This window comes from Macaca fascicularis, chromosome 3, assembly GCF_037993035.2.
Source record: "Macaca fascicularis isolate 582-1 chromosome 3, T2T-MFA8v1.1".
NCBI lineage: Eukaryota > Metazoa > Chordata > Mammalia > Primates > Cercopithecidae > Macaca > Macaca fascicularis.
Genome location: NC_088377.1, coordinates 93,534,550 through 93,553,358, shown reverse-complemented (window position 1 = coordinate 93,553,358; position 18,809 = coordinate 93,534,550). Strand labels below are relative to the sequence as shown.

Genomic DNA, 18,809 nt, shown 5'->3' with positions numbered 1-18,809 from the left:
AAATAGAAAACCAAAACAGTAGGAAAAAAATGGAACACCTATTTGTTAACCCCCAGAGCTAGCCTAGTTGTTAATGATTAACTAAGTCACTTAAACCTGAGCTTCCTGGCAGCCTGGTGAGGAAGGAGAAATTTTATGAATTCCATGGTTCCTGACTGTGGGATTAGGAAGTCCAGAGCAGATCTTTAGGGGTCACAATATTTTGCACTGGATCCGTTTTTTTCTTCTTTTTTTGCTACTGCCCTTTGGGGCTTAGAACATGGTCTATAAAAGTGAGCTTTCTCTAGGCAGGTCTGCCTTATGCTGTGGTATGAGAATCTCTTGAAGTTGATTGAAAAAGATTATGTATGTATTGAGAACTGCAGAACTCTTGGCACATAATGACTCAGTACAAACCTCTGCACTAAGAGATGACCCAACTCTAGCCTGGTTTCTAGCGTCCCTGTCCATAGGATGACCCCAGCCCCTACTTAAATGCCTGCCTGAGGAAGCTAAAACCTGCCAGGATAATTTACTATTTGTTCAAGCCAACACCTGATGTTAGGTTCCTGACCCTCTTTCCTTAGAGCATTTACAAGGAAGGGCTTAGACTTGCTCATTCTACATGTGCAACATGAAAACTATAGTTAATAACTGTGTATTGTATTCAGATTTTTTGCTGAATGAGTAGATTATAACTGCTCTGGGATGGGGACTGATGAGCAACTGTGTGAGATGATCGAATGTTATTTTGTTTCACTGTAGTAACCATGTTACTATATAGTATCTCATAACATCATGTTGTGTACCTTAAATATACACAATAGCATTTATTTAAAATAAAAACAAAAAGAGCTTACATTTGTGAATATGCATCTCCTGGGACTCTGAAGTATCCTTTGCAAGGACCCGAAAGCCATTCCTGTGAAAAGTCATCATCAGGAAAGCTAGGGCCCCTGTCCCCTGTCTCAGTAGGTGGGTAGAATCCTAACTTGTCAGCTCACAAACACAGCTGGCCCAAAGTCATTGACACTGGCCAACCCTTCACAGTTTTTGCCTCTCTGACTCTGCTGAGCCCCTGCTTACTCCCTCCCTGCTCCCTTTGCAATCCCAGTCACCTCTATGCAAATTGCAATGGGTTCAACTCTTTCTTCTCCTGTAATTACTTAATAAAATCTGTTTTCACTGCTTTAACTAACATCTGGCTGGGTCTGTCTTTGACAATGTGTATATGTCTATGCATTTGTATGTGAGATATGCACGTGATTTTAAAGGAGACCCAAGGAAGAACTCCCAAACCCACCTGGGGGCCAGCAAAGGCTTTCTGAGGGTCCTAAGCCATGTCATGGAGGTTTGTTAGCAGAGAATCCAGGAGAAAAAAACACAGAAATGCTGGTAGTCAAATTCCTTAAGGAAATAAACCCAGATTTTTGTTTGTGTATTTGTTTTGTTTTTGTTTTGTTAAGCAGATCACCTTGATGCGACGATCTGGCCTATCCAGGCAGGATCAACCAGAGGAATTCAAGGAGAAAGCAAATTGTTTTGCAAAGAGAGTAAGATATGTTTTGCATTTCCAAAGGCAATGCAAGAAGGAAGGACAAAGGGAGGTGGGAACAGGCTTACTCCAAGAAGAGGTGAGAAGAGCTAGGGAAGACAGAGAATCCGAAGAGGGCAAGAGGCAGTCTGTATCCTGTACACCAGCGCCCCAACTTCTAGCTATATTTTTGTTCCCACCAGGCCTGAAGCATGACTCAGCACTTAATTACACTCCCAGAGGAAAATCCACCTCACAAGCATGACTGGCAATTTCAGTGGAAGAGTCAGAAGAAGATTTTACATCTTACACAGTCCTCATCAATTCCTTCCTGGTCTGTCCTTTTATCCCAGATCCCATTCAGAGGCTCTGCCTGCTGGAGAGAGGAGTGGGAGGAGAAGTGTCCTTCTTCAAGGCCAGCTTCACGGGCCCATAGCCTGTGAGGTTCCATAGGGCCCCAAGCTGAAAGAGCTCCACTTAAGATTCAGTGCTGTGCTCATGCACTCTTAGAATTATTACTGAGCTCTGTTCTGTAAGTGAAGTCCATGGGGCAGCAGCGCACGCGCAGGAGCATGGAGGCAGCGTAATATGCATGTCAGTTGCTCCTTGCTGCCGATTCCCATAGAGCATTTGCAATGCCCCAGCAGCAGAGGATGGATGCTGGTGGTGAGAGGTGAAGCCGGCTGGGCTTCTGGGTCAGGTGGGGACTTGGAGAACTTTTCTGTCTAGCTAAAGGATTGTAAATGTACCAATCAGCACTCTGTAAAACAGATCAATCAGTAAGTAGTCTGTAAAATGGACCAATCGGCAGGATGTAGGTGGGGCCAGATAAGGGAATGAAAGCAGACCACCCAAGCTAGCAGCAGCAACCCACTTGGGTCCCCTTCCAGGCTGTGGAAGCTTTGTTCTTTTGCTTTTCACAATAAATCTTGCTGCTGCTCACTCTTGGGTCCATACCACCTTTATGAGCTGTAACACTCATCGCGAAGGTCTGCAGCTTCACTCCTGAAGTCAGCGAGACCACGAACCCACCAGGAGGAACGAACAACTCTGGACACACCGCCTTTATGAACCGTAACACTCACCCGAAGGTCTGCGGCTTCATTCCTAAAGTCAGTAAGACCACAAACGCACCTAAAGGAAAATACTCTGGACACATCCGAACATCAGAAGGAACAAACTCCAGACACACCATCTTTAAGAACTCACCACAAGGGTCTGCGGCTTCATTCTTGAAGTCAGCGAGACCAAGAACCCACCAATTCCAGACACATTTTGGCGACCCAAGATGGGACCATCGCCTATCCCCAAGCAGTGAGACTATTGCCTATTGCCAAGCAGTGAGTACCATTGGACCCCTTTCGCTTGCTATTCTGCCCTATTTTTCCTTAGAATGCAGGGGGCTAAATACTGGGCACCTGTCAGCCAGTTAAAAGTGACTAGCATGGCTGCTAGACTAAGGACACAGGTGTCAGGCTTTCTGGGAAAGGGCTCTCTAACAACCCCGACTCTTCGGAGTTGGGAGTGTTGGTTTGCCTGGAACCAGCTTCTGCTTTTCCTGTACTTCTGGGCTGAGCCAAGGTTGACAGATTGGAAAGCCATTCAGCTCTGGGGTCCCGATAACAAGTTCATTGACCATGTCACCATGAGTGGAACTCTGAAAGTCATGTCGCCCAAGTAAGACTCGTCCATCTATTCTATCTACCCTGACCCTTGCCTCCTGGGTCCTAATGCCTGTCAGACAAACTTTCTCTTGCCTCTCTTCTCCGAGGCTAGTCCTGCTTCTAAAAACCACTCCCTGTCTCTGGTGCTTTTCTAGTTTCTCCTGTAAGAATGATTTCTAGTATATACTCCAGGACTCTATTCCCTTCTTTTGGCACCTGGGCTCACCAATCAGAAAGACACAATTTTTGCCCAAAGCCCCACTGTAGGGGGAACTCTCTGGAATTTTAGGATCCCTCCTCAGACAAGCAGGCCTAACAAAAGCTATTCCTGAAGCTAGGATATGGGGAGCCTCAGAAATTGTATCCTTCCTATTCATATAAGCGAGGACAAAAGGTGTCACTCTTCTAACCCAGGAGATCCCTTCCCTCCCTCAGGGTGTGGCCCTCCACTTCATTTTTGGGGCTTCACATCTTTATAGGACACAGGTAAAGTCCCAATACTAACAGGAGAATACTTAGGACTCTAACAGTTTCTTGAGAATGTGTTGGTAAAGGCCACTAAATCTGATTTTTCTCAGTCCTCTTTGTGGTCTAGGAGGACAGGCGAGGGTGCAGGTTTTTGAGAATGCGTCTGTAAGGGCCACTAAATCTGATCTTCCTTGGTTCTCCTTGCAGTCTGGGAGGAAAATTAGTGTTTCTGCTGCTGTGTTGGTGAGGATGACTATTCCGATCAGCAGGGTCCAGGGACCATTGCAGGTTATTGGGCAGGGGAAGAAACAAAACAAACCAAAACCATGGGTGGTTTTGTCTTTCAGATGGGAAATACTCAGGCATCAACAGGCTCACCCTTGAAATGCATCCTAAGCCATTGGGACCAATTTGACCTGCAAACCCTTAAAAAGAAGTGGCTCATTTTTTTCTGCACTATGGCCTGGCCCCAATATTCTCTCTCTGATGGGGAAATATGGCCACCTGATGGAAGTGTAAATTACAATGCTATCCTGCAGCTTGACCTTTTCTGTAAGAGGAAAAGCAAGTGGAGTGAAATACCTTATGTTCAAGCTTTCTTTTCATTGAAGGAGAATACACAACTATGCAAAGCTTGTAATTTCCATCCCATAGGAGGACCTTTCAGCTTACCCCCATAGCCTAGCCTCCCTGCAGCTCGCCTTCCTATTAATGATAAGCCTCTTCTAATCGCCCCTGCCCAGAAGGAAATAAGCAAGGAAATCTCCAAAGGACCACAAACCCCCCTGGGTTATCGGTTATGTCCCCTTCAAGCTGTAGGGGGAGGGGAATTTGGCCCAACTCGGGTACGTGTCCCCTTCTCCTTCTTTGATTTAAAGCAGATCAAGGCAGACCTGGGGAAATATTCAGATAATTCTGATAGGTACATGGATGTCCTACAGGGTCTAGGGCAAACCTTTGATCTCACTTGGAGAGATGTCATACTATTGTTAAATCAAACCCTAGCCTTTAATTAAAAGAACGCAGCTTTAGCTGCAGCCCGAGAGTTTGGAGATACTTGGTATCTTAGCCAAGTAAATGATAGAATGACAGCCGAAGAAAGGGACAAATTCCCTGTCGGTCAGCAAGCCGTCCCCAGTAGGGATCCCCACTCAGACCTTGACTCAGATCATGGGGACTGGAGTCGCAAACATCTGTTGACCCTGTTTTCTAAAATGACTAAGGAGAATTAGGAAAAAGCCCATGAATTATTCAGTGATGTCCACCATAACTCAGGGAAAGGAAGAAAATCCTTCTGTCTTCCTCAAGTGGCTATGGGAGGCCTTAAGAAAATATACTCCCCTGTCACCTGAATCACTCGAAGGTCAATTGATTCTAAAAGATAAGTTTGTTACCCAATCAGCCACAGATATCAGGAGAAAGCTCCAAAAGCAAGCCCTGGGCCCTGAACAAAATCTGGAGGCATTATTAAACCTGGCAATCTCAGTGTTCTATAATAGGGACCAAAAGGAACAGGTCCAAAAGGAAAAGTGAGATCAGAGAAAGGCCACAGCCTTAGTCATGGCCCTCAGACAAACAAACCTTGGTGGTACAGAAAAGACAGAAAATGGAGCAGGCCAAACACCCAGTAGGGCTTGTTATCAGTGTGGTTTACGAGGACACTTTAAAAAAGATTGTCCAACGGAAACAAGCCACCCCCTCGTCTATGTCCGCTATGCTGAGGCAATCATTGGAAGGTGCTCTGCCCCAGAGAACAAAGGTTCTCTGGGTCAGAAGCCCCCAATCAGATGATCCAACAACAGGATTGATGATACCTGGGGCAAGCGACAGCTCATGTCATCACCCTCACTGAGCCCGGGTATGTTTAATCATTGAGGGACAGGAAATTGACTTCCTTCTGGACACTGGCACCGCCTTCTCAGTATTAATCTCCTGTCCTGGATGACTGTCGTCAAGGTCCGTTACCATCTGAGGAATCCTGAGACAGCCTGTAACCAGGTATTTCTCCCACCTCCTCAGTCGTAATTGGGAGACTTTGCTCTTTTCACATGCCTTTCTTGTTATGCCTGAAAGTCCCACACCCTTATTTAGGAGAGATATATTAGTCAAAGCTGGAGCTATTATCTACATGAATAGGGGGAACAAGTTACCCATCTGTTGTCCCCTACTTGAGGAGGAAATCAACCCTAAAGTCTAGGCATTGGAAGACAATTTGGCAGGGCAAAAAATGCCCACCCAGTCCAAATCAGGCTAAAAGACCCCACCACTTTTCCTTATCAAAGGCAATATCCCTTAAGGCCTGAAGCTCATAAAGGTTTACAGGATATTGTTAAACATTTAAAAGCTCAAGGCTTAGTAAAGAAATGCAGCAGTCCCTACAACACCCCTTTCCAGCCGCTCACTGGAGCTACCTTAGCAAGTGCTCTAAGAGTATAGAAAAATGAAAACAACAAATTCACACACCTTTTTAACATACACAACCAGTTCTGTCTACCCAGCCAAGGTATATTCTTCTTATGTAGAACATTGACCTAGATCTGCCTCCCCACTAACTGGACAGGCACCTGCACCTTAGTCTTTCCAAGTCCCAGCATTAACATTGCCCCAGGAAATCAGACCTTATCAGTACCCCTCAAAGCTCAAGTCCCTCAGTGCAGAGCCATACAAGTAATACCCCTACTTATAGGGTTAGGAATGGCTAGTGCTACAGGAACCGGAATAGCCAGTTTATCTACTTCATTATCCTACTACCACACACTCTCAAAGGATTTCTCAGACAGTTTACAAGAAATAATGAAATCTATCCTTACTGTACAATCCCAAATAGACTCTTTGGCAGCAGTGACTCTCCAAAACCACCGAGACCTAGACCTCCTCACTGCTGAAAACAGTCAGGGATAGTAAGAGAAGCCACCCAGCATTTACAGAAAAATGCTTCTGAAATCAGACAATGCCTTTCAAACTCTTATACCAACCTCTGGAGTTGGGCAATATGGCTTCTCCCCTTTCTAGGTCCCATGGCAGCCATCTTGCTGTTACTTGCCTTTGGACCCTATATTTTTAACCTGCTTGTCAAGTTTGTTTCCACTAAAATCGAGGCATGAAGCTACAGATGGTCTTACAAATGGAACCCCAAATGAGTTCAACTAACAACTTCTACCGAGGACCCCTGGACTGACCTGCTGGCCCTTCCACTGGCCTAAAGAGTCCCCCTCTGGAGGACACTACAACTGCAGAACCCCTTCCTTCCCTCTATCTGGCAGGAAGTAGCTAGAGTGGTCATTGGCCAAATTCCCAACATCAGTTGGGGTGTCCTGTTTAGAGGGGGGATTGAGAGGTGAAGTCAGCTGGGCTTCTGGGTCGGGTGGGGACTTGGTGAACTTTTCTGTCTAGCTAAAGGATTGTAAACGCACCAATCAGCACTCTGTGTCTAGCTAAAGGTTTGTAAACGGACCAATCAGCACTCTGTAAAATGGACCAATCAGCTCTCTGTAAAATGGACCAATCCGCAGGATGTGAGTGGGGTCAGATAAGGGAAAAAAGCAGGCTACCGGAGCCAGCAGACGCAACCCACTCAGGTCCCCTTCCACCCTGTGGAAGCTTTGTTCTTTTGCTCTTTGCAATAAATCTTGCTGCTCCTCACTCTTTTTGGTCTGCACTGCCTTTATGAGCTGTAACACTCACCGTGAAGGTCTGCAGCTTCACTCCTGAAGCCATAGAGACCACAGACCCACCAGGAGGAATGAACAGCTCTGGATGTGCTGCCTTTAAGAGCTGTAACACTCACGGCGAAGGTCTGCAGCTTCACTCCTGAAGTCAGTGAGACCACGAACCCACCCGGCAGGAACAAACAGCTCCAGACGCGCCGCCTTTAAGAGCTGTAACACTCACCGCAAAGGTCTGCAGCTTCACTCCTGAAGCCATAGAGACCACAGACCCACCAGGAGGAACAAACAGCTCTGGATGTGCTGCCTTTAAGAGCTGTAACACTCACCGTGAAGGTCTGCAGCTTCACTCCTGAAGTCAGCAAGACCACGAACCCACCGGGAGGAATGAAAAACTCCAGACGCGCCGCCTTTATGAACTGTAACACTCACCACGAAGGTCTGCAGCTTCACTCCTGAAGCCCATGGAGACCACGAACCCACCGGGAGGAACGAACAACTCCAGATGCGCCGCCTTTATGAACTGTTACACTCACCGTGAAGGTCTGCAGCTTCATTCCTAAAGTCAGCGAGGCCATGAACCCACCAAAAGGAAAAAACTCTGGACACGTCCGAACATCAGAAGGAATAAACTCCGGACACACCATCTTTAAGAACTGTAACACTCACCACGAGGGTCCGCGGCTTCATTCTTGAAATCAGCGAGACCAAGAACCCACCGATGCTGGACACAGTGGTTCTGTGGAGTGTGGAGGTTCAGCAAGACTCAAAGTGAGTATGCCACTGACAAACTGAGTTCTTTCCCAAGTTGATGTCGGTCTCAAAGAAAGACTATCCAACTGGAAAAGGCAGTCAGGTTTCATTCACTGGCCAGAGAATGAAGAATGTGAGCTCTTGCTATAAATGCACCTTCTCCCTAAACAACAGGAGGCGTGGGGTTGTGAAGGACTGGGGACAGGGAGGGAGAGGCATGTTAGCATGTGGAGGGTGGGACTCCAGACACACAAACTCAACGTATAAAAATGTCTTCATACATCACATGTACACAAAATGGTAGAGATTTTCTTTTAGGGGAGGGAATTTTAACATTATTATGATATGTTCATGACCCAAAGGCAACTAGGGGTCATCTATTCCTGTTTGTGCCAGTTTGGGGGTGTTAGTTCCCTCTGGTGTCTGATCAGGGGTCAAGAAGCTCTGGCGCCATCTCAGGCCATTCAGTTTCTTTAAGCAGCTGTGCTTGTAAATTAAGGGACTAAGGAAAAACAGTAAGAAAAAAGAAAAAAAACAAAAAAACCAAAAAACTTTCCCAGTTATTTCTTCAGAGCTGCCCTGGTAACAAGTACAAAGAGAATGCATTTGGTCTACCAGTGAATAAGCAAGTCACTGATGGCCCCAACAAACCACACTTTCCATTCAAACTAAGACTTGCTTCCAACACAGAAAAAAGGCAATGTTGCTCTAACAACCAAGAATCCTATCATACCCTTTCTAACTTGTGTGATATCAGAGCAAGATAAGACTAGGAGAAATGTCTTTCAGAAGCCCCCCAGGGGATATTAGTGGGGATGGAGGTGGGAGAGGGAGAGCTCTGAAAGGTCCCCTGAGTATAAGGGAATTCCAGCCTTTAAAATTAAATATCAAGGAACAGGGAGCCTCCAGCTGGCAAGAGGACTCTGAGTAGTAAACACCTGGGTTACAGTTGTGTCATGATCCCTAGAAAGAGGGGCAATATTATTAAAAGTCAGTTCTGCTAGTTATAGGAACACTGGCTGCTGAAACAGATAACTCCTACACATAATAAAAGTTTATTTTTCACTGGGGTAGAGTCCCAAATAGGTAGTCCTAATCATCAGCAGGTGTTGCTCTCCCAAGTGGTGATTAAAGAACCTGGACCACTGCCTTCCTATGGCCCCACCACCCTTATTCCATGACTCTCCGAGTTGGTGTGGTCCTCTGCTGTAGTCTGTAGAAGGTAAAGAAGATCTTGTGTAGGAGGTTGGAAGATCTTGTGTAGGAGGTTCTTATAGGTCAAGCCTAGAAGTGGCCTGCGTCACTTCTGCTCACATCCTATGGGCTAGAACTCAGTTACATGGCTACACCAATAGCAAAGGAGGCTGGGAAATGTAGCCTTTCCTGTGTAGCCCAGAAGAAGAGGAAATGGGATCAATGAATACCAGCCAGTGAAGAAGTAGGGAAGGCATCCCAACAGAAGGAACAGCATCAATAAAGGCATGAAGGGAAGGGAAGGGAAGGGAAGAATGCTATGGTGTCAGCAGGGAATTAAAAGCTACTTTAGGGTTGTCAGAGTGTTCCAAAAACAGAGAAGTTACCAATGAAATGCCTTTAGTCTAGCACTCGAGCCATCTCTCTTGTATAGGTCTAGCCATGGTTGGAGCATTTTAATGTGAAGAGTGCAATGAATATTTGTATACTGGCCAGGGGAGTGGTGGGTGCCAACTGTCTTTCCTCTTCTCTTCCCTGCCTTCAAAGTATTAAGATAAGGCATAGAGTGGGTGCAGGGGAGAAGAAGTGTGGAGTAGGGTCATCAGGCTGTAGCCTGGTTAAGTTCTTAAGCTACAGTGCTTAGCATCATCTTATGCTTCCGGACAGCTTGCCATTGCTGTCGATCAGACAGAAACTTGGAGCTGATATTCCAGGTATCAAAACTTAGCATTCGGTTGGCAAGTTCTTTGTCTTCCTTCCCCCCAGGAGCTTCATGCGCACTATTGGTGACTGGACACAGAAAATGGAGGCAGGACTGGTTTTAACATGACTACCAGCAGGCATGTTACTAACCTAACTGTTCTCCCAGATACACCCACCTCCCACTAATGGCTTCCTCAGGCTCTTGCTGTGCTGTTTTATTTCTTCTTTCAAAATACCTAGAAAAAGAGTCTAGAGCCTTCCAGGGAAATAGTGACATCCTCCTGGGACCATGATCCATGGCCAGTGTGAGGTGTATTATAAGGTAAAGGAACCAGCCATCTGCATTAACTAAGTCTAGCCAAGGAAATTGTTTCTGTCTGCCTGTGCTTGACAAATCAATTGATCTATTACACTGTTCCCTGGGTTTTCTGAGAGCAAGCTCTCAGCTTTTCTGCACAAATATATCCCAGTATTGAACTCAAGTAAATAGACAGAAGGTTATCAGTGATTATAAGAGAAAAGAGCCTTTCTATAACATCAATTCTCAGCTTGAAATTGCTCTTATCTGAGCAGTTTAAAGGGAGGAACCTGCCTCTTTACACAAAGCATCCCTTGTTTAAGGATGCTGTCTCTGTTGTTCCTTGCAGGCTGCACAAAGTGAGCTGCTAAAGAAAACACTACAGCCACCACCTTCCTTCCAGACTGTTTTTTAATGCCCTGTGTCTCACTTCATGATGTCCATACAAGTCCTTCTCAATGTCCACTTCTGCCCCCATCACACTGCAACCAAAATGTCCCAAAGCCACATGAACTGATGCTTCATGCACTTGTGGGAAGGGCTGGCTTCATAATTTGCAGGGCTCAGTGCCAGATGAAAATGTGGGAGCCCTTGTTCAAATAACAGGAAAAATTCCCATCCAGGGTACTAACTAAAATACAGATCTCATTTCTCTTTCTTCTGCGGTTTCTCTCTGGCCTTGTCATGATGTTTGTTATCTGTTTGTTTAATATTATTCTTTTTTTTTTTATGATGTTTGTTATCTGTTTTATATTATTCTAAGGAAAGAAAAATTAAACTCTTAAATTATTAGCTTGAATTTTCTCATTCACATTAGTATTGTGCAATATAATTTAAAATGCAATTATAAGGTTTAAATGCAAATATAAGAGCACTTAACTCTTATATGGAATCACCAAAGCCACACAATTCCTATTTCATATTTCATATATTCATGAATGTTTATTCTCTCCAAAAGAGTGAAAATGCTGAACAAAAACAAAAACAAAACCCTCACTCTTTATATCACTTCTTTATGTGCACACCTTCTACCAATACACTCTGCCTTTGGCTTACTGATGAGGAAGGAAGGACTTAAAGGAAAGATATCAAATGGCCTACCTTTCCCTTTCCTTCTTTGCCATCATTTTCAGTACATGGTTGGCAACTACAGGGAGCTAACAAAAATAAGAAAGGCTATGGCAGGATTCCTTGGTCATTCATGTTTTTCAGGATACCACTACCTCCTTTCTGCATGTGAAGAAAGCTCTGGCTGGAACAGAAAGCACAGCCTTCAGGACTGCTCAGGCCCCCCACTCACTCAATTGTAGACATAACACACTGACCTTGAACTCCCTTTGACTCCTGCTGAACTCCAATGCATGTGGGCCAACTAGGATTCCATACTCATGGTGCTTCTCAAAGGTAAATGGGGTGGTGAGGACCAGGACCATGCACAAGATAAAGGTCTGTTCTGCTCATTGCCCATGCTCTATTGCCCCACAGGACTTCATTTACAAAACGCAAACTCAAAGAAAAAAAATTAGAAGTTTCAGGATGGCTATGGCACAGCACTGGACAAGGTGTGGGGCCCTTCTGAGGCTGGCCCTGGGTGACTGCATAGGTCACTTGCCTGTGAAGCCAGCCCCAATGGTGGACCACTCCGAGACAGAAATAAACTACATTTGGATAGCCAATCCTGCCGGCCTGTTTTTCTCCACCAGAATTTTGACAACAGTAGTCAGATAGGACACATATAGATCTTACATTATCTGGGTGGATTTTGAATTATTGGATCATAACCAGGAATGAAAATCATAACCAGTTATGATACTGCTAACTTAGATGCCATTGTATTCAACATTCCCTAAAGACCATCCACAGGGTGTTGATACTAATTCTATCAAAGAACTGGTGAAAACCTTAGTCTATATTACCTGGAATATGGTCTGGTCTGTCCCAAACTATATTTTGGTCTCTAAAGCTCTACTCCTGTCTTGTTCCACAGCAGTTACTGGCAGCTTAACCAGAAGGTTAATTCAGATCGATGTGTTTCCCTCCTGTATTCCTTTTTACATACTGGCTCATCTTCCAAGATCTGTCACTCAAACCATGCTCTATCTATGGAAACTGAGTTTGAATGAAAGTATAAAATGGAATTAATTCCTGGAGAGAAGTTAGATTCTGGCAGGAATGCTTTTCCAGTTTTAGCCTGCTTGAAAATCACGTGTAAATTATTATTGGTATTCTAAATGACTCTGAAAGGAGAAAGAAAAAAGGAAGAAAGAAAGAAAGAAAAAAGACAAAAGGAAGAAAGAAAACATTACCACAGGAGTCAGGGAGCTCACTGAGTTGGAGGAAAAGCTACCAACCAGAATTTTTAAAGAATTTTAAAGTGCAGGAGAAGAACATCTCCTGTGGATTTAAGAGGAAGAACTTGAGGATGGTCACTTTTGACAGTGCCATTGCAATACCTGCTACACCATCTCTCCTGGAATTAAAATTCCCTGGACAGAGAGAGAAAGAGAATTGGTCTAGGTGGGTAGAGTGGTGGGCTTGGCTTGGAGATGTCTCAGCTGGAGAGTGGCATATTTGATTTTCTCATGCTATGATTAATGGGGAAAGTTTAATGTCCCTGTTTTAGTCTGCTAGGACTGGTATCACAACACACACTGATAGCACATAGTCTAGGTGGCCTAAACAACAGACATTTGTTTTATTAATGGGTATTTATTTTCTCAAAAGGCATGTGTTTTCTCAACAGACATTTACTTTCTCACAGTTCTAGAGGCTGAAAGCCCAAGATCAAAGTGTTGGGAGGTTGATTTTCTCTTGAGGTCTCTCTTTTGATTTGCAGACAGCCACCTTCTTGTTGGCCTCACATGGTCTTTCCTTGCTGTGTGCACATCCTTAGGGCTCTTCCTTTTCCTACATGAACACTCATCATGTTGGATTAGGGGTCCAGCCTTATGACCTCATTTTACCCTAATTACTTCTTTAAAGGCTCTATCTCCAAATATAGCCCCTTGAGGATTAGGGCTTCAGTATACATATTGTAGGTACAATTCAGTGCAAAACACCTCCCAGGTAAAATGTAGTGTTGTCACCAAATGAAGGAGAAAGGCCTGCCAAGCAGGCAAGAGCAGCAGATGCCCTCAACCTTGCTCCAAGGTGCTTGCCCCACCTGGGCCATTTTTTTTTTTTGAATGGATGTTATTTTTTAACTGATGGTATTTTTTTAATGGCATAAATGCATTAGGGAAGCAGGAGGAGATCTAGGAAGCTAAAGGAGTGAAGGCTCTTTCCAGTTAACCTCAGATCCATTCATTTCCCCATGCTTCCGCTGCAATACTATGAGCTAAATGAAGGAAGGAAATACTAAGCAAAGTAGGTAGGTAAAGAATGTGGAGGTGAGAGTATTCAGGATAACTTGACTAGACTGTGAGCCACTTCAAGTGTTGGTCAGATTTCCTTAGAAAATCCTCAGGTTAAGTAATACAACGATACTTTTTTGAGATTCACTAGACATAAAAACCAAACAAAGTCTTCACTGTCTCTCTCTCCTTTGCTGACATAAATTAAATCTCTCCTGATGCCTCCCTCTTCCTCTCCTCTCTCTATACCTGGGCTTTTTCTAACTCTTAAGGCATCTAGAAAATTAGAGACTCATCACTAGCAATCAGCAATTAGGTTTGCATTATTCTCTTATGTCTCTCCCATTATCCACAATTCATTATTTTCATCTATAAATGTATATTGTTATTCAACAGCTCATTTGTACCAGGCACTGTTCTAGGTAATTTGGATATGTCTGAGAGTAAAACAGGTGACGATGCCTATGCCAGGAGGGGTTACTCTCTAGCAGAGAGATAGAGAACACATCATAACATAAATATAGGTAAATTGCGTATTGCTGGTGATGAGTGTCATGGTGGAAAAGTAGAACAGGATAAGGGGGATGGGGAGTGCTGGGGTCTGGCAATGTGTTGATTATATTAGAATGCTCAGGATGGGTGGACCTCTTGGTGGGAATGATGTACTGGAGCACCTCCACTAGCCCCTTCAGGTCCATTCTCCTGGGATGATGGTCTATACAGGCTGCACCATGAGCCCTCCTGCTCTGGGCCTCAGGCTTCCCATTGGGTTGAGCCAATGGATTACATTGGTAGAACTTTAGTAGCACATTGAGGTCAGAGTATTAATTCTAGCAAAAGAGAGCTTCTGCCATCAAGCTCCTTTCTTGTTAGGCCACAGGTTAGCAGTGGTTATAATCCTCACTGAAGGTTACAGCTCTTTCTGGGTTCCAATAGCTGTTCCCTCCCCTTGGGTTCAAATTAATGCTCCCCACCTTTGCTAATACCATGTGCTTCCCTACCTCTTCTTGGTTTCCATTAAGTCTTCCCATACCTTTGTAAAAAGTCCCTTTATTGCACTCTCCAATTACCTTATTTGGAATGTACTATCTGTTTTCTGCTGGAATCTTGACTTACATAGTAATTAATATGGAGAGTAGTGGCCCCAGGGTACACCCTCTCAAAATGAGATTCTGTGATTGGGTTGCCCATATTTGAGGAATGCACAGATAACTTTGGGAGGAGAGGGAAAGGGATAAGACACTGGTAATCCATTGCATGCAAAAGCATATCTTTTTACCTAGTTCTTATTCCTTTTTTTTTCTCCCCAAAACTATAGTGAGAACCGATATGCTCAAGTGGCTGGCAGACTCACATTAGCTCCCTACCATGCAGAATGAGGATTATGTCCATAAGAGGAACCAAGTGGAAACCCCAAAATAATAAACCCAAAGCAAAATGGCATCTCTAGAGGAACTGCAAATATAAAGACCACCATCGGAGTCTTGGGAGACGCCAATTATTCCTATCACACCTCCATTTAACCAGTCTTTCTTTGGCCAGTGCAAAAGCCAGATGGGTCTTAGAGAATAATTATGGATTGTCCCAGACTTAATCAGGTGGGTATGGCAATCACAGCTGAGGTTTGGGATGTGGTATCTTTATGGCAGCAAATTAATATCCATTCTTGGCACCTGGTTCTCAGCTATTAATTGGCAAAGGTTCTCAATAAACAGGTGGGAAAGGTGGCTGTCAGCCAGCCTCCTTTCTTGGCCACATTGGTGCTTGTTCGATAAGCCGACATACAGAGTGACCACAGGGACAAATCGGTGGACTGATTTGGCTACAGCCACTACTGACTGCCCAGCGTTCCAACAGCAGAGGCCAACTTTGAGTCCCTAACAAAGCCCCATTCCATGAAATGGGCAGTGATTCATCCTCACAGGAATAGATGTATATCCTAGATACACATTTGCCTTTCTTTCTCAGAATTCTTCTGCCAGCATTCTCATTTGTAGACCTACAAATACTTTGTCCTTTGATATTGTATCTCACAAAATGTTACCACCTTCTAAGGTTCTTATTTGCTGGCAAAGATGTGGTAATGGACTCTTGCCTTTGACATTCGCTACTCTCTCCAGTCACCCAGAAGCAGATGGCTTGATAGATCAATGGAATGGCCTGATGAAAATCCCTTACAAGCATGTGTCATGAGAGTGGCTTCAGTAATGTTTGGTGTTATTCTAAGAATCTCAAGATTTCTGCCATAGGAAGGAATGTTCTACCAGTAGACAAAGTCAGTGTTCAATTAAACTGGGAGCTGAGCCTACTTCCCTGCCACTTTGGGATTCTTCTTGGCATCAAACTGACAAAGAAAGGAGTGGTGGTTACTCTACTGGCTGGGGTCATTGATGCAGTGAACTTGTCAAACCAACTCTATAATAAGTTCATAACCAACTAAATAAGTGTTTAAACAAACTGAAGCCATCAATGTAACATAAAGGAGATGACTGACTGTAAATTTATCAAGAAGAACTTCTTCAGAGAAGCAGAGGACAAAAGTTTCAATAGTTAGTAGGTAATTACCCTATTCCTACTCTTCCAAGAGAAGAGTCAGCCAAGATGTTCTCCCATTGTGGCAAATTTCTTTTGGAATCAAGGCTTTTATAGCCATATCTGTAATTTGTTCTTTATTTCTATATAATTTTTATTCACAGCCACATCAGGGTTTGATGATTGGCCCATAAAATAAACACCATGCCAAGAACCTACAGGCTTTAGCCAAGACAAAACAGTTACCAAAAATTCTTGTTTGGGAAGAAGGCAATTTTTTCTCTCAATTTGTAACAATATTTTACTGCTCTCTATTGCAGGATGTTTTAAGCACCATGATTCTGCAATAGCACTGCACTGACTTGACATTAGCAGAAACGATCATCAAATCCCCTGGCCTATTGGATGTGTCAGATATGGTGCCTGTCAGACATAGTGTGATTGAGTTTCAATAGTGTCAAAGTCATGGGGTCAGCAGTGGTGAAACAGTATCAGCAAAGCAACAGTATGATTTGGTAGTAGGGCTGTTGTTCATCGTTGGAAGCAAACAGCTTAGCAAGGCAAAGACTTGGCTGTCCTTTGTCTAAGGGTAAAGAAAGGTATCCAGAAACTCTGTAAAGCTGCATCAGGAATCAAGGGCAAGGGAAACTGTGATCATACCAGCTAGGATAGACCTATGGCTGCAGTGGTTTCAATAGTCACCTGAGGATTACTGTTAACTTTTAAGCTGCAGCTACTTGTTCAGCTCTGCCTTGCTTGGTTAGATCCTGTGAATTTAAATGACCTTCACTGATTGTGTTCTTACTGCTCATGTCTTCTGACAAAAGCAATGTAGCCAGTTGGTTGGAGCTTGGGTGAAGTATAGACATCCTAACTTTGGCATCTACTAGCTGTGGGGCCTAAGGCAAGTTAGATAGCCTTTCCACAATTCTCAGTTTTCTCATGAGAAAAATGGGAATCATACTGTCTACTTCATAAGAATGTTGTAAGGATTAAAGGAGACAATGTTCATAAAGCACCTTAAATAGTATGTAGTGCCTATCAAGGCTGAACTAATGGTGGTGATGATGTTGATGATGCAGGCAGTTTCGCCAGGGTACGAGGAACATGAGATTCAAACAGCCTTGGGCCTTGTATCCATTTTGAGGCACTTTTAATTAACTGGGCTGGGAAAGAGCTACACTAAGAGACTCTACGATGGTAAAAATGAAAAGTATACACTAGGAGGATTGCGAAGCATTTGTATGAGAAGAGAAAGAGATATAATACATGGCAATAATACTCTTGGGGAAATAACCAAAATTAAAGAAATAGACTGGACGCGGTGACTCATGCCTGTAATCCCAGCACTTTGGGAGGCCGAGGTGGGCAGCTCATGAGTTCAGGAGATCGAGACCATCCTGACCAACATGGTGAAACTGCTTCTATACTAAAAGTACAAAAATTAGCAGGGCGTGGTGGCACATACCTGTAGCCCCAGCTACTCAGGAGGCTCAGGCAGGAGAATCGCTTGAACGCAGAGACAGAGGCTGCAGTGAGCCAAGATCATGCCACTGCACTCCAGCCTGGGCAACAGAGTGAGACTCTGTCTAAAAAAAAAAAAAGTAAAGAAATAGAAGAGGAAGCATACAAGGAGAGAGAGACAGAGAGGGAAGGAGGAGTCACTAGGAAGATAGTCTGAAGGGTACTTCCAATTCCAAGGGAAAAGTGATTTAAAGAGAAGATGTTAATCGAGGGGTCATGCAGAATGAAGACTGAGAATATTGTTGGATTGACAGGAAGGTCTCAGTCTCATCAAATAAACAGTTTCCATTAAGTCTCAGCATGAATTGGTCAGGATTCAATCAGAGAAGCAAATCCAATAGGGTATGTATTTTGATTATGCATGTTCATTAGAAACATTAAATTGGCTTGCACGTTGTGGGAATGGGTTTGGCAAGCCCAGAGTCCATAGGGCAGGTAGACAGGAAGGATGAACCACCAGCAGGCTGGAATCCCATATGCACAGGGTGGAACTGCTATCCCCAGGCAGTCAGTCAAGATGGAAGATCCAAGGGGAATGGAGGGCACCTGCAGAGCCAGCAGCTGGGTGCAGCCTCTAGCCCAGGAAAGACCTAAGTCCTCTTTTAAAGGGCTTCCAATTGATTGATACAGGTCTGCTTTGAATAATCTCCCTTCTGATGAACTTAAAGTCAACTGATTAGGTTTTTTCTATCTGTAAAATCCCTTTACAGCAGTATCTAGATCAGTGTTTGATTGCAGAACTGGGACAACATGGAAAAACAACTGCTTCCTCCCTTCTGTCCTCCTCGTCCATGAAAGAATATGCTTTGTTGCCTGCCTTGACTGCAAACATACTAGAAAGGGAATTCTGGGGCTATAGTCCAGCCCAGCCAAGTTAATACATCACAAAGGTATCATGCTGGCGCTGTGGGGGAGGCATGAAGAAAGCATTTCTAAGAACTTTGGGAATAAAGTGAGAGATATCTGCAAATATAAAGAGAAACAGCTATAAGAAATCTGTGCAAGGATGGTTCTAGTAGAGAGCAAAGGAATGAAATTGTAGTTGAAAAGGACAAGAAGGCCTCAAGAGCTCAGTGTTGCCAAAGGAAGGACTCGGTGCTGGGAGAGGCAGTCCACCATGGCCCCAAGCCTCCCTATGCACTC

The 18,809-nt window shown here is 44.1% G+C and overlaps 1 long non-coding RNA gene across 2 annotated transcripts in view; it reads left to right on the top strand.

The window, feature by feature from the left end:
• The window catches only part of LOC123572351 (uncharacterized), a 48,982-nt gene that overhangs the window by 13,078 nt on the left and 17,095 nt on the right, over window positions 1-18,809 (top strand). Inside the window, exons 3-4 of one of the 2 annotated variants that reach the window (XR_006696880.3) lie at window positions 1,449-1,532; window positions 1,717-18,809. The exon at window positions 1,717-18,809 is cut by the window's right edge and continues 17,095 nt beyond it. This is a non-coding gene — a long non-coding RNA (uncharacterized lncRNA). Of the gene's footprint in view, window positions 1-1,448 lie in introns of both variants that reach the window. The other variant, XR_010585702.2, reaches the window with a different exon arrangement.